We start from the raw sequence: 15,282 nt of genomic DNA on the forward strand, positions 1-15,282 counted from the left end.
TTCCACCAGTAGCTATTAGCAGGTGCCTAGGGGAGAGTACATGAATTGGACAAGTATAGCATATATAACTTCTATACATTCTCACAGCCTCCAGTAATCTGTAACTCAGAGATATGATCATGTCTTCTATCTCCAAAGAGGCCTAGGGAGACAAAGAATGAAATACAACTCAGAGAACATGCTGCTAAGTGAAGCGTAACTAACTTGAAAGGAGGAAAGAAAACATATCTATAAATTTGTCAAAATATTAAAAGTTACTCTAAATAAGCTTACTTTATGTACTGGATGTAGTCTAGCCACAGAAGATAGCAGTCTGAATTCTATAATCTAGTTGTGCAGAGTCACAGGCTGCCACTTCCAGATGTACACACATAAGGAGTCCCTAACATACTTCTGTCAAGACAGGTAATTTGCCTTAAAAGATTTAAATAGCAGGTCTTGCTAACCTTTCACCTGAAATAGGTTAGGGAATACTCACTGATCTACAGGCTAGTTGCATTCAGAAGAGAAGCAGTAAGTTCTTCAACCGGCATGGGTAGACATGACTGGTACTACAGAGCCAGGAATGAGAACAGATATACCCTGTGGCAGCCAATGGTTCCCAGTTTTCCATCATCACAGTGCTGCTGGAGATTGCTACATGTGCAGTTCTGCAAAATGGCAGGCTGTAGCAATGGACAGAGTCCGTCTCCTGTTGGTAGAGTGGAAATTCCTTTGCTTCATGAAATGCAGGTATCATTAGCAGAACAGCATCAACGGTCTTCCATGACAGCACTCCTTTACTAATTCTTCTGCTCTAAACTGGGCAAAGTGCTTCCTAGCTTGCTCAAGCCATATCAGCCAAACCCCATCACATTGTTAAAAAATAATCTGAATTAACTTATTTTTTCAGGAGAAAGTAGAAAGAGCTCATGGAAACCTCCACTTGAAGTCAAGGATAAGATAAACTACAACAGAAGGTAAAAATATGCACCTAGAAAGTTATAGTAGGTTATCTTCAGTTGCAACAACTATTTGTAGAGCATACCTGCAACCATAATGTCACAGACAAACCAATATAACTCAGTTTTTACTTAAATTGTCTGTTAATACAAGTTTTGAGCTCTGATGCAGGTATTGAAAAAAAAAAGAGAGCATAATTAAATGACACTTAGAGAAATAGATTTCCCTCCCTGCCCAAGCTCATAGTGAGCCAAACATTATTTCTCCCAGTCATAACTAACACAATACTCATTGTGGTTAACTAACCATAGTCTGTCCCAGTTCCTCCAGTGAGGTGACAGGCAGAACAGGAGAAGGATTTTTATGTTCAGTGGCTCTTTCTGACACTTTTGCTTATTGGTTTCTATCTACTCAGCAGAGCACATGGGCTTCTGTACAATTACAAAACCTGGGAACTGAATGTTGCAGATTTCCTCCTACTAATTTGTGGGATCTGAACAGGGTGTTTAGATTGTTCTCTCACAGAAGAGAACTGAAAGCTGTTCCACAGTGAAGGATGGGATACACTACCTTTCTGATTTCACAGGAAATTCATCCATATTGCTTCAAATTCCTCCATATTTGATAACCCAGAAGAAATACTTCATGACACAATAAATATTTGAAGCCTTCAGACAGAGAGAACTGGGTAGGAAAGAGCAAAAGGAACATTGGTTGCTATCATGACTCAACAAAGAATTTGTATTGGCTTTGTGTGGTAAGATTTTGGTAGTTGGGGTGGAGGCTACAGGATTGGCTTCTGTGAGAAGCTACTAGAATCTTTCCCCATGTCTGATGGAGCCAATGCCAACCAGCTCCCAGAATGGACCCGCTGCTGGCCAAGGCTGAGACCATCAGTGACAGCGCCTATGGGATAACATAGTTGAGAAGCAGCAGGGAAGCTGCACAGCAGCAGTTGCAGCCAGAGAGGGGAGTGAGAATATGGGAGAGAAAGAGCCCTGCAGACACCAGGGTCAGTGAAGAAGAAGGGGGAGGAGGTGCTCTAGGCACCAGAGCTGAGATTCCCCTGCAGCCCATGGTGAAGACCATGGTGAGGCAACTGTGCCCCTGCAGCCCATGGAGTTCCACACTGGAGCAAAGATCCACCTGCAGCTCCTGGAGGAACACACACTGGAGCAGGTGGACACTCAAAGGTAGCTGCAACCCTGTGGGAATACCATGCTGGAGCAGACTCCTGGTAAGACCTGTGGACCCACGGACAAAGAAGCCCATGCTGGAACAGGTTTTCTGGCAAGACTTGTGACCCTGCAGGGGACCCATGCTGTAGCAGCCTGTTCCTGAAGGACTGCACCCCAGGGAAAGGACCCACACTGGAGCAGTTCATAAAGAACAACAGCCTGTGAGAAGGACTGACATTGGAGAAGTTTGTGGAGGACTGTCTCCCATTCCAGAGACTTCATTCTGGAGCAGGGAAAGAATGTGAGGAGTCCTCCATCTGAGGAGGAAGGAGTCGTAGAGACAACGTGTGATGAACTGACCACAGTCCCCATTCCCCATCCTGCTGCACTGCTTTGGTGGGGAGAAGATGGAGAACTCAGGAGTAAAGTCAAGCCTGCTAAGAAGGGGTGGGAGGAAGATGTTTTAAGATTTGATTGTAATTTTCTCATTATCCTACTCTGATTTGATTGGTAATAAATTAACTTCCCCAAGTCGAGTTTTGCCCATGAGAGTAATCGGTGAGTGACCTCTCCCTATCCTTATCTCGACCCATAAGCCTTTCATTATATTTTCTTTTCCCTGTCCAGTTGAGGAGGGGAAGTGACAGAGCAGTTTTTCATGAGCATCTGGCACTCAGCCAGGGTCAACCCACCACAGGATTTCAACAAAAGGTGAAAAGATGAATTTCTGAGATCACCTCCCAGTTAGACAAGCATGAGTGTCAGCATAAAGGTGAAATTAAAAATATACAGCCAACAATGGAGGGCTGGACCACAGTAGCTTTAACTTCAACTGTTCTCCCTTCAGATATCTTCAGAGAGGTTAGAGGAGAGGTATCCTATTTGCTGATGAAGCTGCTGATGCAACTCTTCACCATTGGTATAAGAGCAGGCACACCGGGAACCTTCAGAATGAAAGGCAACTTAATAAATTAACATTTGCAATTTGCTGAAGTAGTAGGTATAGTCTGTAGCAGCCCCTTGGCCAAACAGAATATAATGGTCCTCTTGTTAGAGTATGAAGACATACTGAAGGCATACATAATGAATTTTGAATACCAGATTTCTGCCATCTTGTTTTTGTATGAAGGAAGCAGTAAGCAATATTTTGCCTGTTGCTGCACATTAAGTGGTAGAGTTTAACCACAAGTGTATCAGACATTGTTTGTTCCTTCACACATTATGAAAGGTGCTTTGCTCCTTGAGTTGGTATGGCATTCATTGTTACTAACACTATTTTGGCATTTAGAACTCTGAGGTTAAGAAAAGACTCATTACAGTGACAACTAGTCTAAGAAGAAAGGTTTTCTATTCACTTCTAGTGTGTTCTGTGATTTCTTATCACACTCTTAAAGCATATCATGCCAACTTGTACAGCAGAACCCAGTGTGTTACTGTCATGGTTTGAGAGCCCCAAAATCCAATTCCCAAGTTCAAGCCCCCCTCCCACATCTCAACCCAGTGTGAGATGGGTTTTCCAGACACCACACAAGACTTTTTCAAACCACCACAGTTACGATATTCTGTAATCTGCAATGTGTAATTCTGAAACCAGAGCAGGCAATGAATTGCATTTGTTCTTTAATCCTTACACTGATTATTACTTCCTGTCAAAGGGCAAAGTTTGGTAATATGGATAACTATGTACCCACACACCAAAGACAAACAAACAAAAAAAGATATGCAAGCAGTAAAATATAATTTGACAAGTGAAATTAAAAATGAAACTAAGTACAAGATATTTGACTGCACTCAGTTAAGTCTATTTTTTTAGATCTATGATCCTCAAGGCTGATAATCTTTGTTTCATTATCTCTTTGCCCTGAGCATAAAGGAGTCAAAAAAGGCCCATTTGCTCCAACAAAACAAAGTATGCAATGGGAATCATTAGAAATGACAGGACAGCAAGACCACAATTGCATAGATGTGTCTGCAACAGTCTTATTTAAATCTCTCTGATAGCAATGGAAATCCTTTTTAGTTCAGTGGAGAAAATCCATGATTTGAGAAATTAGCACTGGGCCTGAAATCCTTGTGAAGCACTGTGGGAATAAACACAAAAGTGTCAATAATAATATGACAATAAATGACAGCAGACATAACACAGCTTCTCTTGGGAATTAGTAGAGGTGGTCTGGCAGAACTATAATTTGCCTCTTTTTACTTGCACAGAATTTAAAGAAACCATAACTAAATTATACTTTTTATAACACAAGATTTATTGTTCTTCAGGAAAATCTCAGTTAAAATGATTCAGCCTAAAGATTGTTTTATCTTGATGATCAGACCTAAAAATTGTCACAGACACATCAAGTGCACATTTGTCCCAAGGGTGGCAGTGGTCTTCTCAGGGGCAAGGCACAAGACTAGGGAAGTAATAAATATTGGACTTTAATCTGGTGGCTCAAGTCTGCAAGTGCTCTCAGACAGGTACTTTTTACACACCTAAACATAGACTTCAACATTCATATAATGAATTTAAATTTTCTTTTTCACCAGAAATTTCATCTTCTATGAAACAGCATGAAAAGCAGTTGTATGGCAAGCAACTTCAACATTGACTCATTCTCTTCTTTTTGACTACAGGATAGATTAGTAATTATGAAAGTTTAGATTTAAAATTCAGAGACACTACCTTCAGCCCATGTATTTCACACATTTTCAAAATGTAGGAATTTATTATTAAGTTTCTCACATTTTTCTTTTTTTAAGTATTAGTAATATAGATATACCCAATTTCCCTGCAGATAGATGGCAAAAAACAGTAATTAAAAATGGAATCAAAAAATGTAAAACATATGTTAAGAAAACCAGGTAATGGGGGAAATTAAAATTATAGGCAGAAAGAATCTGTATTTAATAAGGACAAAACTGATTTTTGATAAAAATTGTGAGTAAAAGAAATCCTAATTCTTGTCAATGTTGTTACAGAGTTAGCAAGAATATAAATTACATCAAAAAAGGCACATGACAAAATTGTTAATCATGTGGGAAAAGGCAGAGGTGTTCAGCATGTTTCTGTTTATATTTGGAACAAAGCTAAGTGTGCCTTTGCACCATAAAATAATGGTGATATATATTTCCTTTTCCAATATTAGCTAAGGATGATGTTGAAGACAAGCAATCAAAAATAATCACAAAAAAAACCAAGGGCCTTGGTTACTTTCTAACAAGCATTCCAAAATAATGACTCCTCTGGATCCTCAAGAATTTCAACACATTTTGAAGACTCCAAATTGGCTTTTCATTTTACTTTTTGAAATTTTCTTTGCCACTGCTTCAAAGGTAGAAATCTTATGATGCAAGGCAAACTAGTAGTACAGCTGCAACAGGACTATCAATTAAATTGGGACTTGCTAATGTGTATTATTTAACCCCATCAAATATTACTTCCACTCATAGTATCATAGAATCATTTAGGTTGGAAAAGACCCTTAAGATCATGGAGTCCACTCATAAACTGCCAAGCACTGCCAAGTCCACCACTAAACCATGTCCCTAAATGCCATATCTACATACCTTTTAAAATATCTCCAGGGATGATGATCAACCACTTCCCTGGGCAGCTTATTCTAGTTTGTATTTATAGGGTCTAAATTTATAAGAGGGCAGTATACAATTGAGTACTTTTCTGTTGGTTGCCTCTCCGGAAGCATGGTTGGTATCTCATTGAAGTGTTACTTCAAGTTGTCGCATTTATCTGGAACGATTTACTCAAAATGGTGTAGTTCACTGCTAGCTCACCTAAAACAACATATTAGCACTTCTGAGTGAAGCAAGAGTAAAAAGAGTGAAAGACACAGAGGTTTTCCATGTGAGGAGATAACCCAAACTCTACACAGTAATGGAGGCCACAGTTGTCAGTGAAAGTACTAGATACCTCAGTTGCTGACCTTAAATAGAACTGCCCATGCAGGCTTTCTCACATGTATTTTAAATACAGATCCTGAACTACTAAATATTGTCAGACTCAGTATCATAACCAAAGTCTTCAGAAGCAGAATGCTGTTAGCTGTCCCTGCTACTCGTGGAATAGAGAGAGCGGTGCTTGTTGTCTGTTTCCTTTTCAAGTGTCATCCAGGAAAAGAGTCCTAGTCACCATTCCCTGGCCTAAGCAGAGCTGGATACAGCTTTGGCTTTTCTACTCACTTTCTTGTAGTCATGCCACTCAGTCTTTCACAGTTTCCTGCTCCATCAAAGCAGTAATTATATATAGCTTCTACTTCAGTACCAGTTAAAGCATATTTTTAGCAGCATGTTCAACACTGATACCAGCTCCTTCAATACCTTTTTTTTCTGTATCTGTCTTAAATGAAGATAACTTTGTTCTTTTTCACCTCACTTGAAATACACATTTTATATCCTAGTATACCAGTGTCCTTTTGTAGAATAAATACAGAAATTATTTCTGGACCAGGATTTGGAGTCCAGTATTCCTCCATCACACAAGATCACCCTAACCAGGAGGGACACGGAATGACTTAATTGTGAATTCATTTGGAATTTAAATTCTCAAGGCTCAAGAATAATTAACATTGTCTACCCTCAAGAATCACTTTACTGTTGAACATACCTAAGATAAATAAAAAGTTATTAGAGGACTCCATTTTGGTGTCCATGGAATCTTGTGCTGAAAATTACACAGTCCTTGTTTCAGAGGCTGGATACACTCAGACTACCATTAGCCCGGTCAGTAGAAGACCTTCCTCAGTAGCTACAGCTGTGCCTCTTAGCACCAAAAGTCTAGGACATAGATCTTCCCTTCTTTTGTAAGGCCCTAACCACAGTATTTTAGTACTTTCACTACAGACAAAGTTTCATTCACAAGTGCATGTAATTGTCCTCTGCCAAACTCTATCAGGTGCCTCTTTAGACATAAAGACATTTCTGATGAATGTCCACAGTGGTACCAAGAGTTGGTCAAAAGCAACCATCAAAAAACCTCAAATACATGTTTTTCTTCAACCAGGATAGACCTACTCCCTTGTATGTCCCAGCTTTTGTTGTCCAATTGTGTTACCTTTTCTTGGTTTTCTGCAGACACATCTTAGATCAGGTATAAGAGACTTACTATCTTGAAATATGAGTGAAATCACCCTTTCAGAAAGTGTAATAGCATTGTAGTATATTTTTTGATAAATTTTACATTTAGGAAACAATTAAAAAATATAAGACACTGATTAACATAACATAAACTACAATATTCTTTGTGAAGTCCACAGAAACATAATAGAAAATGAAATATTATTATCATAAGGTTAGTATACTACTACTGATAAAACACAGTAAAGTGTCCTTTGATCACACAGTCATATGCAGTTTAGGGTACATACTTTAGTTATCTATGAATAAAACATTGAGCAAGGACAGCCACTGTGTTTTTAATTATAGTACAAATGTTGGAGTACATTCAGCTGAGCCTCGATCAAAGATCATTTAGGGATACTCATTCCTTCCCATCATTTTGTTTTATTATTTTAACAGTACATTAACCAACCAGGTATAAGTGGTTTTGTATATGCGAAATAGAATTATTCTTCTCATAATCTGACTTCAAAAAATAGAAAGGGCAGCCTATTCTGACAAGAGTAATTATGCGTCCAGAAAAATGTACTCAATATATAAGCTTCTCCTCCACATGAACTTGTGTCATCAATTACATATACTAACACAGTATTTATGATCCTTTGTACAAAGGCACACACACCAGTTCAGCTTGTTAATGATGCTGTTCTGGGTCTGATACTAACAACACTAGCAGCCACGAGTGGCAGTTCTGCAGAGGACTACACGTGGGATGTGCATGCAGGGCTGGAGTTTTTGCTGGTTAATAATTACATCCTTTTAGATTAGCAAAGAGCAGGAACACCAGTAGTCAGAAAACTGGGGCACACCCATACAGAGTAATCTGGTGGTTCCCTCCTGTATGTGGTTCAAAGGACAGATCTTATTTCAGTGATTACAGTAACTCTGTGGTATTTTTCTCATTACAGAGTGGTTGAGAAGCTGAAGTGGAGAAAGTGGAGGTGGAAGCACACATAAAGTGACACTGAGACAGTAGGAAAGGTCTGAATGCTTTTCTCTGTTGAATTTTGGCTCATCAAGCCTTAATTAGGAACTTACGTAGTTATAAAACTGGTTGAAAACTTTAACTGTTGTTCCAAAGTGCATCCTTCTACTGCACTTAAAATGTGAACTTATTCCATTATATTCATATTACAACTACTGTATTAGAACAGTTTTGATTTAACTCCCCCACAAACCATCCATTCAGTCTCTTTTAAATTAGCCCTCTTGCTTTTAAAATTAGAAATATCTCTCTGTATCGAGTAGAAATTAGTAGCATAGGACCATATAAATATAATATTTTGGTTTACAATGTTGGTATTATGTTTGGGATTAAATTTAGTGTCAAGATTCAAGAAAGATCAAGTGAAGAGTTCACAGCTCTGTATATTGCCTCTTTTGCAAGAGCTCTGTTTATTGTCTCTTTTTGCAAGTCTTGAGCAATTTTATTATTATTATTATCATTATAATTATTGAAAACCAATGAAACTCTTCCATCCATTCTCAAATATAGAAAGACACATTAGTACTGCCACTATCTGTTGTAATGAATTTATTATTAACAAATTACTGAATTATTTTACTGGGAGCACAGCTCCTTTTGGGTCACGTCAGAGATACAATGGAATTATCTAAATCTTATAGCTCTGATGGTGACAACTCAGATAGGGCTTTTATATCTTCACATTTCAAAATTTTCATACAAGAATTTTGAAAAGGGAAAGTAGAACAGTATCCAGTTCCATCTGTACTCTAACATTTCTGTAAAACTCAAACACAGTCACAAAACCAATACTTTTTTGTATTTTTGACTTCATCCCATACTGTCAATTTCCCTCTAAATTTCTACACAAAATCCTTAGAGATCATCTGTTCCAGTGTTTCGCTAATTTTCATGTAAGGATTATGTATTCACCTATTCATTTTGCCACTTGATAATTTTATGAAAAAACAAATATAAGTAAACCTTGATTTTTTTTTAATTACTTTTCTTTTTTCCCTCCTTGATTTTATTCGGTGCCTGTGGGCAAACACAAAAATCACTGAACACTTTGTGATGTCTTATTATTTCCACCAATGCATAGATTATAGTTTGAAAAACGCTTATCCAGACTATCCCATTGAACAAAACACCGAGATCAATTTTTCACATCATTGCAACAATTTAAATATAACACTACCGACACAAACACAATTAAAGCAGAAAATACAGGGCTTTATTAAGAATTGCCTTGTTATACAAACTACTCTACTGCTTTGGCTCACTCTGTACAAAGACTCCAGAGCAGGCAGAGGTGGACCATATTTATTACTCCTCACTTACATTCTTTATTCATTGATTTGCCAATGGCAGTATCAACTCATTCCGCAAGACAAAGTTGGTTTCCACATTGAAACTTGAGACTTAATAGCCTTCTGCTATTTTTATCCTCCAATTATAACTCTGAATATTCCTGTTATCACTAAAAATACAATACTCTTTTTAATCTTGTTACATTCTTGGCCTTTGTGACTTGGCAGTGAGTTCCATGCCCTAATTACAAGTTTTATATGTAGAGGTAATTACAGGTTGGGTTTTTTTTATCAGTTTTGAAAGTTACCTTTTAATTCTGCTTGATGTTCCTCAGCTCATGTTAAATGAGAGAGAACGCAGTCATCTGATCTACTGTACTTAGACCATTATTTTACTGTGCCCTCTTTCTTGATCTTCCCTCCAAAGTGAAAAAAGGCCTAATTTTTCAAACAAGAGTTTTTTCCATATCCTCATTTATTCTCATTACCCTTCCATGATCCCACTTTAGTTCTTTAATACACTTTTTGAAACAGGGAAAACAGCTGCTGAAATTGTGCAATCTCTCTACTGAACACAGTGTGCCACCTGCATAACAGTGGAAGATGAGGTCCTGAGAACTCAGTTCTGTGCAGAGCCATGCTTTTGGAGTCATAAATATTAACAATTCAGAGACTTTTCAGTCTGACTTCCCTTGATACAATGTCATGGTATCTAATGCAAATTCTGCATGAAATCTGTAAGTTCTTTTTACACATGAGCATATCTTCTTATTTTAAATCCACTTTCAACACTAGGCCTTCAATTAACAGAGCTACATCCACAGTAAGCCTCTGTTACCTGCCTGTACTTTACTCCTACAGTTTGTTGTTTTCTCTCAGTTCCCAGGCTGGGAAACCTCCTGTGTGACTTACAGAGCTAGAAAATACCAGGTTGGGAAAGAAAAAAAAAATTGTAGATACTTGTAGACTGTGATGGTAAGAGGTTACTGCTTAACCTTCTATCAAATAAACAAAATAGATTGAGCTACTAGAGCTTCGTTTTTTAAGACATTGGTCCTAAACCTCGTATTCTCCTGGAAAGCCTCTTCAGTTTTTCAACTTCTTTTAACAGTACCTCAGTATTGGTCTCACTAATGCTTAGTGGTAGGAGTCAACTTTGACTGAATACACTCAGTACTTTGAATTATAAAGAGGAAAGATTGTGCCATATGTGGAAATGTAAGGTCAATTACTGATAGAGATGTCAACATCTTTCTGCTGAATGAGTCAGCAGTGCCCTGGCAGCCAGGAGGGCCAACCGTGTCCTGGGGGGCATCAGGCACAGCATCACCAGCTGACGGACAGAAGTGATTGTCTCGCTCTGCTCTGCACTGGGGCGGCCTCACATCAAGTACTGTGTGCAGTTTTGGGCACCACAGTATAAAAAAGATACTAAGCTATTCGAGAGCGTCCAAAGGAGGGCAATGAGGATGGTGAAGGGTCTGGAGAGGAAAGAGTACTAGGAGTGGCTGAGGTCAGTTGGTCTGTTCAGCCTGGAGAAGAGGAGACTGAGGGGAGACCTCATTGCAGTCTACAACTTCCCCATGATGGGAAGTGGAGGGGCAGGTAGTGATCTCTTCACTCTTGTGACCCGTGACAGGACTCAAGGAAACGGCATGAAGCTGAGTTAGGGGAAGTTTAGGTTGGATATTAGAAAAGTGTTTTTCACCCAGAGGGTGGTTGAGCAATGCAACAGGCTCCCCAGGGAAGTAGCCACAGCACCAGGCTTGGGCCTGACAGTTCAAGAAGCATTTGGATAATGCTCTCAGACACATGGTGTGACTCTTGGGGTGTCTTGTGCAGGGCCAAGAGCTGGACTCAATGATCCTGATCGGTCCCTTCCAACTGAGCATATTCTATGATCCTATGATTCTCTAACCATTCTTAATTCTAGCAGTGTGTTCTTAAATGGAAAGAAATAAAGAGAGGTTGTGGCTTCGTAAGACACACTGGTCAAAAGAAAAACACTGAAGTTGCTGAAAGAAGTGTCCTAACAACTGATCAAGCAGAGTCAGACATATCTGTTATACATCCTAATTTGCAAGCAAATAAGCAGCTACAGCAGGAGCCTTCCTTAGCAGTGCAGTGTGTATATGACTGAGCTCAGCAACAGAAAGGAAGAATATGGGACCAGTGGAAGTGGGCACATGATGAGAAGGAATACAGGAGCATTGGCCAGGTGCACAGGGATGGAATTAGAGGGCCAGTGCTTCCGTGCAGTTAAAATTGATGAAGGACATCATGGGTAAGGACACTTTCACAGCAAAATGAGAGACTGAGTAAAATCTAGGCCCCCTGCTGAATGCAGCGGGTGACCTTGTGACACAGCACACATGTACTCACTTTGTCTCAGTATCTACCAGCACAGTCTGCCTGCAGGCCTCCCAGAGTTCCATGTCAAGTAGAGGGAACAAGTCAGGGTCTAATTAAACAAGCTAGAAATGTCATACAAGTCCATGGGATTGGACAGGATACATTTGAGAGTACTAAGTGTGCCAGCAAAAGTCATTGGAAGGGCACTCTCTCCCTTGTGAAAGGTCACAGTGATCTGAGGAGCAACTGCAAAAATGTTACGTCTGTCTTAGAAAATTGCAATAAGAAATATCTGGGTGATGAATGGCTGATCAACCTTCTCTCAGTTGCTGAGAAAACTATGGAGCAAGTACTCATGGAAATCATTTCCATTTCCACAACAACAAAAATGTTATTGAGAGCAGCCATCTTGAATTTCCCAAGGGCAAACTGTGCTTAGCTACTCTGCCTTCTACAACTACATTACCAGGCTCTCTGGGTGAGGTTAGAGTAGATATTGTTCCTCTTTTCTTTAGCCAGACCTTTGATATGGTGTTTCAGCATCCAGATAGAGGTGGACTACAAGGTGGGTTAAAAACTGATCAGATCACAGGCCTCAAAGGGTAGATAATAACCGTTTCATGTCCAGTTTGCCGGCGATTCCAAGGGGTATTTCCTGGGATCAAAACACAGGCTGATATTATTTAAAGTTTTCATCTGTGCCTTGCATGATGAGACCCTTTGGAAGTACAAGGTGATGCGAAATCAGGGGAATTGAAGTTCCAAAAAGATAAATGCCAAGGTTCTGCATCTGGGACAGGATACAGTTATGGAGAAGTGCAGGCTGGAACTAACGGTTCTGCAAGAGAGGACTCAGTGGACCACAAACCAACAAAGTCAGCAGCGTGTGCTTGTTGTAATGAAGAGTAACCACATTTTGGAGTGCATTAGCAAGACCACAGACAGCAGGTCAAGGGACACGATTATTGCCCTCTATTCAGCACATATGAAATCACATCTAGAGCACTGTGTTCGGTTTGTTCTCTTGCCAAATAAAAGAGAGACTGAAGAGAATTGAGCGAAGGGTTATTAAGCTAGCTAGGAGCTTTGACATATAAGGAGGTTGAGGGACCTAGGAATACCAATATTCTTATCAACTTTAATGGGCATTTACTGCCAGAGCATGCTTAGCAACATTCCTTATGTTCTTATTATGAGACCAGATGCATTTTGGTAGTTCCGTCCAGAAGACCTACAATGGCTGTAAGTATATATTAGAGCCCAGTAATGTCACCAGTGCAGTACCTAGTGCAAACTTTGAACTGAGTTCCACACAGATATTAAAAGGTAGCCTGAATGTAGTATCGTCCTGCAAGCAGAAACTCCCATGGCTCTTCCATGTTTCTATGCCTGACAAACTCACTCCTTCTCAGGGACTGTTGCACAGAAAATATGAATTCTACAGCAAACTGGCATCCTACCCATGAATGATTTTCCATTTATAGTTGCAAAGCCACTGCTAAAATGGCCAAAACTAGTTTATAAAATATTTCTGCAACTATAATTGTTTGGAACCACTGAACTGCATGTTCCAAGTCAGATCAAAGGAGCACCACAAACCCATGAAAGGCTTATGTGTAAAGACAGGGTAAATTCCATGCCTGGGATCCATCTGTAATTCTGTCAAACCAAGATGCTTGTAGCTGTATACAAGTTAAATGTCTGTCTGCCAAAATTAAGTGGATGAAGAACAAATACCCCACTATCACTTTTTTTTTTTACAGTAACTACCTTGTTTAATTTAATGTTAGATACGTAATAAACTCCCTTTTACACTGTTACGAAAATACAAATGAGATTGGGAGTTACATCAATGCCAGAATTGATCACGGAATTTTTAATTAGCATTTTGCTACAAATGTAGATGTGTAAAAGTATGCCATATTCTTTTGACTCAAAATATTACAGCTGACACAGCTGAAGAAGATGTAGCTTAAACTCAACAGGATTTCGAGGGAACTGTATCATTTTCCTGAACGGGTTCAAGGCAAGTGTATGACTGATTTACTACAGATTGGCAACACAAAGATTGATTTAAGATATTCCAAATATAGTTGGAATGAAAAGGCTCAATGTTTTTACATTTGCACACTAGGATATATGCATGATTTTTCACGTTTTGCCATGTAAAAAAGTAGTAATTAATATCAACTTGCAGTGTTAATTCCCTAAATAATTAGCACTTGCACATATTAATATTTCATGCCAGTTCTCTCTATTTAAAAATATTTTCTATTTCAATAACTTGAGATTTCATTTTGGAAGTGAGAAATACTTCCTCTCCATTTAAAACAATACTCATAACAAGCCACTGACAAGAGTTACAGCAAAAGGCTGTACAGCTAAATATTTTAAAAGAAGCCTGGAACACGTACTGTGAGATCACAAAATCTACTCTTTGTAGTTGTTTACATTTCAGCAGCAATTAAACATAAGTATAGCATGCCTATACCACTACCGGGAGAAATTTGCTAAAAACTTATTTAATGTGATTTGAGACAGCCAAAAGGCAGGATATGTAATGCAAATAAAAATAATAATATATAAAAAAGCAGCTTTCTTATTGCTTTATCTGATAAATCCAAATAATTAGCTTTAAGAAAAAAAAATTAATTCATAAACATGAAAGCTCCTGAATTCTTCAGCTGCTCAATAAACTCCATGATTTTTTTTGGAGCCTTTGCAAATGCCATGGTCCGCAAGAGGGGTGGTACCTTTCATAGTCCAACTGATCTAGCTTCAAAAACTACGTTCTGGGACATGAAGGGTTGAAATCGCGCCTGAAAACTTGACCTTTACATCAGCTGGTCTAATCTAATAAAAGAAATTACCTCTCCCTAGAAGTCTTTGCTTTGTTTATGAGTACGACTGCCTGAGATTACAGCATTACTATTATCAGGCAATGCCAACTGCAAGGCTCATGGTGGGAAGGGCTGCCAAGTGCTTGTCCAAAAACACCCTCACGTTGGGGATCCCCGTGAAGCACCGATATCTGCATTTTTTTCCTGTTGTGCACCTGGTCCGCGGTGTGTGACAGGGGTGGCGGTGCCGGGGGCTGTCTGCAGACGTCGTGGTGCTCCCCGGCTGAGCGCCTTCCCTGCGCTCACTCGCGTCCGGGCCGGGCTCTCAGTAGCTACTGGAGATTAAGATATTGTTGCCCGCCCAGGACCGCACTCAACATCTAAAGCAGTGGCCCACGGCTTTGCTGGACAGACGCTCGCCAAGATCCTCCGGATGCCCCCGGGCTTCCCTCTTCCCCTGGGCTCCCCCAGCTGCCTCGGTCTCCCCCAGCAGCGGCGGGGCCCGACCGCCGTTACGGGACCGGGCGCGGGGACTCCCGCGAGCCCCGCCGGCGACACGCGCCCGCGCCGCC

The sequence above is a fragment of the Pseudopipra pipra genome, chromosome 5 (genome assembly GCF_036250125.1).
Source record: "Pseudopipra pipra isolate bDixPip1 chromosome 5, bDixPip1.hap1, whole genome shotgun sequence".
Classification (NCBI taxonomy): Eukaryota; Metazoa; Chordata; class Aves; order Passeriformes; family Pipridae; genus Pseudopipra; species Pseudopipra pipra.